This window comes from Myotis daubentonii, chromosome 6 (genome assembly GCF_963259705.1).
Source record: "Myotis daubentonii chromosome 6, mMyoDau2.1, whole genome shotgun sequence".
Classification (NCBI taxonomy): domain Eukaryota; kingdom Metazoa; phylum Chordata; class Mammalia; order Chiroptera; family Vespertilionidae; genus Myotis; species Myotis daubentonii.
Genome location: NC_081845.1, coordinates 18,467,570 through 18,476,251, shown reverse-complemented (window position 1 = coordinate 18,476,251; position 8,682 = coordinate 18,467,570). Strand labels below are relative to the sequence as shown.

The following is an 8,682-nucleotide window of genomic DNA, read 5'->3' as shown; positions in this document are numbered from 1 at the left end:
AGCCATAAATTGGTGAGTAAGTCACAAGAGAATAGGCTTCAATTCATTAATGAAGAATCTAAACAGTTTATTGACACAGCCTTCCTTAAATACTGATTTAACACCACCCCATATTGTTATATGGAAATCTCAAGAGGAGTTTCAAAATTCTGAAGATAAAATTGATAGAAGCTAATGAATTTTAAGAACATAAGCCCTAGAGTATATGGTATAGAAATAGAATTTGTTTTACTGATTGACAGAGAGAGAGAGAGAGAGAGAGAGAAAGAGAGAGAGAGAGAGAGAGAGAGACTTCAATTTGTCCATATATTTATGCATTCACTGGTTGATTTTTGTATGTGCCCTGACTAAGGATCAAACCCACAACCTTGGTGTATCAGGACAATGCTCTAATCAACTGAGCTATCCAGACAGGGCTAGAAATAAAATTTTTAACTGGGCACAAGGCCATCTAGGAAAAAAGGACTACATTTCCCAGCCTCCCTTGTAGAAAGAAAAAAAAAAAGAAATAGCGGGTTGGTCATGGGAATGACCACTAGATGGTGCTAGGTTTCTAGTTTACAAATCTAAGCAGTTGTATTTCTCCAAAGCTTGCTTTTCTCTTCACCAATGTTTTCCAAACACCATACCTAATCTAATAATAACTTTCAGCAAAATTGGAGCTTGTAAACAGCTAAAATTATTAACATCCAAGTTTTTTTTAACACTTCTAACTCTCCACTCAGTCTCTTTTCTTTATATCCTAAAAGTAAGAGATAGTTTATACCACTCAAATCTGGAATACAGTTATGATACCTAAAAAGTTATTCTTAATATAATGTTTTAATGTATAGCCTGCCTCCTTTCATACCCATACTAATTAGGAAATTTTGCTGTAAGGACTACAATATAACTCAATTATGTTATCACTTGATTCAACAGGGCACATGTATTCTAGAAGTAGGCTAAATGAGTAACTTTTAAACTTTTAATTGTAGTGCTCGCTTCGGCAGCACATATACTAAAATTGGAACGATACAGAGAAGATTGGCGTGGCCCCTGCGCAAAGGTGACATGCAAATTCGTGAAGCGTTCCATATTTTAAAAAGTAACATAAAATAAAAAATAAAGTTTTAATTATAGACTGCTTCTGTTTCTTCCTTTGTATATAACCTGGGAGTGAGGAAGGGCTGGAACAGAACACGAGGATTTGGGGGAAGAGTATTTGGTTGTGTCTGAAACCTACTGAACCGGAGAGGCAAAACTCTGGTAAGGCAGTTTTAATTTTTGCTTCCGTTAGTCAGGCAGGTTTCTGTGTTTAACTTTTTTTCTGTTCAAGTGCAATGGAGGAAGCAAAAGTACTGAGCCTGGGAAGGGAACAGAAAGGCTTCATATTACCTCCAGATCAATCGAAGGGCACGTGATCAGGGGCCGGCTTCGGGCCACACCAGGGCATCGCCCAATTAGTGCACACTAAATTTTATCTGACCCCTTGACACAAAGCGTCAGTTGGTCAAAAAATATCTCATTGTGTCAGGATCAACTGCATCAAAAAAGGGTAATTGAGATAAGTAAGAATTCAGGGTTGTAAGAGCTATGAACACTGTCTCCATGTAAATTATTCTTTTTTTTTTTTTTTTTTTTTTTTAATATATTCTATTGATTTTCCACAGAGAGGAAGGGAGAGAGATAGAGAGTTAGAAACATCGATGAGAGAGAAGCATCGATCAGCTGCCTCCTGCACATCTCCCATCGGGGATGTGCCCGCAACCCAGGTACATGCCCTTGACCGGAATCGAACCTGGGACCCTTCAGTCCGCAGGCCGACGCTCTATCCACTGAGCCAAACCGGTTTTGGCAGTAAATTATTCTTCACCAACTTCGTCCACACCTTTGGGAACCCCTGGCCCGCCGGGGGCTGGGCCCCGACAAATAATAAAAACTTATAGGGTACATTTTATGGGTAAACAATGGTTGTAAAATTAAAAAATAGTCAGGGCTATGAGAAACCTAAGGAAGCTGCTTGGTTCTTTCCTGTTCCCTGACTCCTCATTTTTCAGTGTTTGCATTCCTTTATGCATCACAGTGAATTTAAGATGGACTTAGATTAAGGAATTGCTGTCCTGTCAAAACTGACATTATTAAAAGGAGACATATTATAGTATTGCCAAAGTTTGATATAGAGTCGCTTCAATAAATGCCAAGTTGGTAACCATTCCTTTCACAGAGCTCCCAGGAGAAAGACCTGAAAGATCACTGACTGCCACATGTAGATTTTTTTTTTATTAGAAAGGACATCAAATAAAAGACTCTCTCCAACCTCATCAGAAGATACTTAGGCACGGAACCATGAATGGATAGCTTCCCTTGTCTAAGATCCTTGAGGACAAGAAGCTGCTGACAGCAGAGGTAGACAGCTACCCCAAGACATGGACCAGACCTGTGTGCCTATGGATTCATACTGAACTCAGAATGCATTTTTAACTGTCTACACCTGTTTGCTAATAATAGCTATACTTGTTGGGGATTTTTTGTCTATATAGTCCAACCGTTTATGATTACTGAACATGTATAAGATAAACGTTAGCACTCATCTCGTGGCTTATGTAAATGCCAAATACAGAAAAATGAGACAGAAGGCAAAACTCGAGTCGTGATAGTTCACAGTGCAGAGTGTTTTTCGCAGTGGAGGCCACAGACCTGACTGCCTTCCATTTACCTTTCCTTTTCAGAAATATTCAGCCTCAACCCAGATCCATGGTTACCGTATTGCCCCATCCCCAATGGTCAACAAGACAATGTCAATACTGAAATTTTCTAGGAATGAGCCTTCCTAGCACCGTGAGACCATAGGGTCTCACAAAAAAAGTTGGACATCAATGCATCCTTTAGATTGATTTATGACCAAAAGTCATAAATCTGTGGACCAAAAAAGGGGGTTTTATGGGAAGTGACCTCACAGGGTGATCTGATCATAAATTACTAACTTGGCAGCTAATGGTGGATAGTCACAGCCCAGGCCTATAACTTCTTTAGTAAAAGGTTTTAAGCCACCAACCTCGCCCATTGTTCTTGTGCCTCGGTTAACACACCTTTGAAATACCAGAAGTAATACCCCTTGAAGTGGGTATCCACCCTTAAGAAAGCACATACTTTTGTTAACTACCCTGTAATCCATTGCACAAACGTTTTCTCTCATTTCTATGTAATATTTCTTACCTCATGTTCCCTTTTTAATTTCAAATGCATACAAAGCTGCAAAATTGTTATTGTTTGAAACATTTGAGACCTTCCTTCCCGGTATATGTCACCAGTTTGGCTCAAATAAACTCTTTAAAATTTTTTAAAATATGTATTCTACAATTGTTAGACATGGTACTTAATCAATTTCAATGAAATCAAACTGATACAGTTGTTCAAATAGTCCTTATGTATATCTGCTTTTGTTTGTTTGTTTACTTATTCTGCCCAGGAGGGAGAGAAAAGTGCTAAAATCGCAAGCTATGAATTTGGATTTTTTTCTGTATTGACTATGTGTTGTGCCCAGATTTCAAAGTTCCCAAGACCCCCAGGGAGCCAGTCAGTCCGATGCAAAAGCAAAGAGTCATCTATTTCAAACCCGGGTTTGGCTCCCCTGCCACACTCACCGATGCAACGGTAAGCTCCAGTGGCAGAGAGAGAGAGAGAGAGAGAGAGAGAGAGAGAGAGAGAGAGGCCTGATGGGACAGGGGGTTTTAAAGGGGGGTGGAGTGAGGGCAGGAGAGGGGACTATGGGCCCCGCCGATTGGCCAGGCGCGAGTCGGGTCATCCTGGGCGTGGCCAGCAGGGGCCTGGGCTTCCGGGAAGAAGGCACTCTCCTGAGCACATGGTGGCTGCCCCAAAAATGGAGAACCCAGGGCAAGATGGAGGGCGCAGTCCTAGCGCCCCCCAGGGCGAGCTGAGCCCGGGCTCCAGGGGCCAGTCCGGTTGCTGGGGGTCCAGTAGATCGACCAGTTCCAGCCCAGGCAGGAAGTCCACGTCCTCCGTCTCGTTCCCGGGGGCGTCGGCGATCGCCTCCTCCTCCATCTCCTCGGGCGAGGGCACGCGCCCTGCCGCCGCTGCTGCCGCGTGGGTCCGGTCCGGGGGCGGCAGGCGGGTGGCAGCCTGCGCCAGGCTCCCGCCGTGGGCTGGGGAGTCGGTGCCCGAGGCCGCCAGCAGCGTGGTCAGGCCCCGAGACGACTCGCCCTTTCATATGATATACCATAAATTGGTATATCCTGAAAATTGGCCACTGGGGATTAAGTCAATTTAAGCCCACTTTCCCTCCCAGGCAGGAAACTGGCAGTGTGTGTGTATGTGGGGGGTGGGGGGCAGGTGGCTGAAAGTTCCAACCCTTTAATCACATGGTTGGCTTGGCACAGCGCTTAAATTCATCTTCTATCATTCTGACTTACTGCCTTGAAATTTTATTGATATCCAAGTCCTTGGGGATCTGACTCCTCTTAGCTCATAGTTCCCATATTCTAAATAGGCCTAAAGATACTTATTTCTATTTCTTAGACATATTGGAATTTTCTCTTCTTTCTTTTTCTTTCTTTCTTTCTTTCTTTCTTTTTTAAGAATCATATCAAACCCAGAGCACTTTAATATCAAAAATTTATAATTTTCAGGAGTTGAAAATCATGGAAAATATAAACTATATTTATAAATATACTCAAACTATAAATTAACGATATGCTATAACTGAGATTAGAGAAGAGAATTTGAAAAAACTAAATACTTTTGAAATATGTCTTTAAATATTTAAATTTTTAATATTTAATATTTAAATGTTCAAATATACTATAACCATACTATAAACATAATTACACTGAGATACTTTTGCCTATAAGTGGAATAATCTAAATATGGCAGTTTTAAGTGTAGACTCATATGTATCTTTTGCTGGAAAGCTAAAAGAATTTTTTTAAAAATCAATGGTTTTCCTATAATGATTTCATTTTTCTAACATGATAAACAATTCATCAGTATGATATTGTGATTTATAAGAAATTTGTATTTGGGTATTCAGATGACCAAAATATATTTCTCATATATATATTTGCTCTTTGACCATAGTTCTTTGCCGGGGTCCAACCCCAGCAGGTCCAGGGGTTCCCAAAGGCGTAGACGGAGTTGGCGAAGAAGGAATGACACGGAGACAACGTTCAGTTGATCAGCAGCCTAGCCAGGATCTCCAGCCAAGTTCTGGTCTCGATCTCCAGAGAGGTTCTGCTGTTTATTGTCTTGTTACATCCGTATTTATCCCAGTTGATTTTAATCCTGTCAATTTCTATTCCAAAGGTTAGGGCGTTTCTTATCTCCATTCCAGGGAGTAAAGATTATGTAGCTTAAGCATGATTGTTTGTAGTGATTAACTACCCGCCTGGCACTTAGTTAAGGAGTTTCATCCCCTCCCTGACTTCAGGGAAAAATTCCTACCTGGGGAAACAACCTTTCTAGGATAGGCATCCCCTCCCTGACTTCAGGGAAAAATTCCTACCTGGGGAAACAACCTTTCTCGGAGAGGTGACCTTGGTTAAAACACACAGCGCTAAGGGGAGCAAACATATTAAGAACAGTATGCTATATACGCCAGGTCCCTTGAAACATATGCTGTGCAGATGTTTCTTTCCTGCAGCGACTGTGTCAAGCAGCAAGGATGGACCGGCTTCCGGCAGTTCTTGGCACACAGCTCCCATAATCTTCGGAATTTCCTAAGTACTAAGAGTGATAAAGGTGTGTGTGTGTGTGTGTGTTTTGTTTTGTTTTTATGTTAAAGATATGATCTTTGGAAAGCATCTGATGGTGAGAACAGGTGCCCAATGAAGCCAACCATGTGATTAAAGGGTTGAAACTTTCAACCACCTGCCCCCCACCCCCCACATACACACCCACTGCCAGTTTCCTGCCTGGGAGGGAAAGTGGGCTTAAATTGACTTAATCCTCAGTGGCCAATGACTGAGTCAATCGTGACTACATAAGCTCCATAAAATTCTCAAAAGTGCAGCTTTTCATCCTTTCTTCAGACAGCGTCCACACTGGGAAACCAGGCTGCTTCCACACGCCACTGCACAGGGGCTCCCAACCTCCAGGCCCTCCAGGTTCTCAACCTTCCTAATGCCGCGACCCTTTAATACAGCTCCTCATGTTGTGGTGACCCCCAACCATAAAATTATTTTCGTTGCTACTTCATCACTGTCATTTTGCTACTGTTATGAATCGTCATGTAAATATCTGATGTGCAGGATGTAGGTTCATTGTTCGCGACCCACAGGTTGAGAACCACTGCTCCAGGAGGACAAAAGCTCCATCATAAAGGACCTCACCCTCTGCATCCTAACTCTTCATGGATCTATTGATTCATATCCTTTGTAATAAATCAGTAATCTAGTGAGTAAATGGGTTTTCTTGAGTTCTGTGTGCTGTTCTAGCAAATTAATCCAACCTGAGAGGGGGTCATAGGAACCTCTGATTTGTAGCCAATAGAGCTGAAGCACCTGGGCTGGTGACTGGCATCTGAGGTGGAGCTTGGCCTGGTGGGACGGAGCCCTTTACCTGTGTTAGGCGAACGTGATAACCACTACCCTACGGAAACAGACGAGCCCTTTACCTGTGGAATCCAGTTCTGTCTTTGGGTAGATAGTGCCCTGCTGCTGCCTAAGGATCATGTCCGCTTTCAGACGCATGGCCTGGAAGGACTGAATAAGGAAATTGAGATGGAACTGTGTCGGATCTCTCCTAGAAATATTGGTTGTGATGACAGAGTTATTGGTGATCATGGAAAAGAAGCAAGATTTCCTCTCCTGGATGAAAATGCTGTCTCCTTTCTAAATTCCCTACCAGTTTGGGAAAAGACAAACTTGACTTTACCCCAAGGAATTGGCGAGAAACTGATGTTGCGTCTTGTAGCGGTGAAACGTGGTCTCACAGCCTCTGCTCTGATGCTGAAACAGGCCACGCAGTCTGGATCCAGAATTGCAAAAATAGAAAAGAGTAACGAAAAGGCATCTGATAAATGGAAGGCTCCATGTCATTTCCTTAGAAAACCTTTCTATTGAAAAGGAGACTAAAACATAATATTCCACAATATAATAGCATTTACTAAATAACAATTATATAAAAATAAAACACTGCTGCTCTATTATTGTAAAAAATAAAAAAAGAAAGTTAATTTTGCTGTTGTGCTTAGCTAAGGCGAAACTTAAAAACTCTTAACCACGTCCAAAAGGAACTCAAACAAGGAAGAGGCTATTTACAATGGAGAAGCCAACATGGGGTACACTCATGCCCTCTGGACGTGTGTGGCACTTTTTCTCAGCAGAGGAATTCACTGAAGAAGCCAAATTTCTTAACATAGAATCTGGCCAAAAGGAATCAAGTGTTTGGGCCAGAAGAGTAGCTTCTAAGTGAGGAATGAAGTCCTTGCAAAACTATGTGGATCCAAAAAGGGAGCTACTGCTTGAGTTCCCTTTCCTGCTCTATTTTTCCTGGGTGTTCTCACAGTGCCCAGTGCTTCTAATAGCATTCATCAGATAAACCATGTCCGCTTATCTACTCACCAGTACTTCTACAACAGACTGAGCTTTAGGTAGTAGGGGACAAATATCTCTTTTCAATTTGATGGTCCTAAGCCCTAGGACCTAGGGCCTTGATCATAGTAACATTCAATAAGGATCGGCTGGCTTATTGGAAAACTTAACAAATGGGAAGCATTTAGAACATGCTGTGATAGAGGTGAAGTTGGTCAATTCCTCATGCAGTGGCTCCTCAAATAAATGGTCTTCCCAGGGTTTGGAGTTGTAGACACAGAAAGTTAATTTTGCTGTTGTGCTCAGCTAAGGCAAAACTGGGCAAGTCTTAACCAAGTCCAAAAGGAACTGAAACAAGGAATAGGATATTTACAATAGAGAGGCCAACATGGCAGTACACTCATGCCCTCTGGACGTGTGTGGCATTTTTTCTCTGCAGAGGAATCTACTGAAGAAGCCAAATTTCTTAACATAGAATCTGGCCCAAAGGAATCAAGTGTTTGGGCTTAGGGACGTAGGTATTTTGATACATCATCGGTTCCTTACAGATAGATTAAAGAAAGAACTGTCACATTTCTCTCCTCTATGCAGAACAGGAGACACATTTCTTTTCTTTTACAAAAAAAGAAATAGTTTATGCATAGTTTCATCTTCTGTTAACACAATCCTTTAAACAATTACAAACTTTATTTTTATTTTTGGTTTATCCTTGATATGTCTATATTGTACACTTGTGAGGTGCTGGGACTTCCCATGTTTCAAGATGACCCCCTAAATAAAGATCTAATGTGCATGGATTGTTTGTATCACTGATCCTATGCAACCACAGTTATTTGCTACATCATTAAAATTATTCAATCATTATCAGTGTGTGAGGCACTCTACTAAGTGCTTTCATTTCCTCAAAATTCAAAAAATAGACCTAACATTATCAGCACAATTTCCTCAAGAAAACTTGGGTAAGCCTAATCCTGTGAACATTTGGCTGAAGAAGCCTCCATAGGCTACAGAAAGAAGGCTGCTGTTGTGTCATTTGGTTTTTGTGTGCTGATATCGTCTGTGAAGCAGCAGTTTATGTAGTGTCACCATCCCAGTAAATTTGATATTAGACATACTTTTGCTGTTCATTGCCAGTATGCTTTTGAAAGTTTAC

General features: G+C 41.6%; 1 non-coding gene across 1 annotated transcript; it reads left to right on the top strand.

Annotated features, from left to right (window-relative positions):
• The first annotated feature begins 976 nt into the window (after positions 1-976).
• LOC132237743 (U6 spliceosomal RNA) lies at positions 977-1,083 on the top strand. Its single transcript, XR_009453586.1, has one exon. It is a non-coding gene; the product is annotated as a U6 spliceosomal RNA (small nuclear RNA).
• Positions 1,084-8,682: the final 7,599 nt, after the last annotated feature.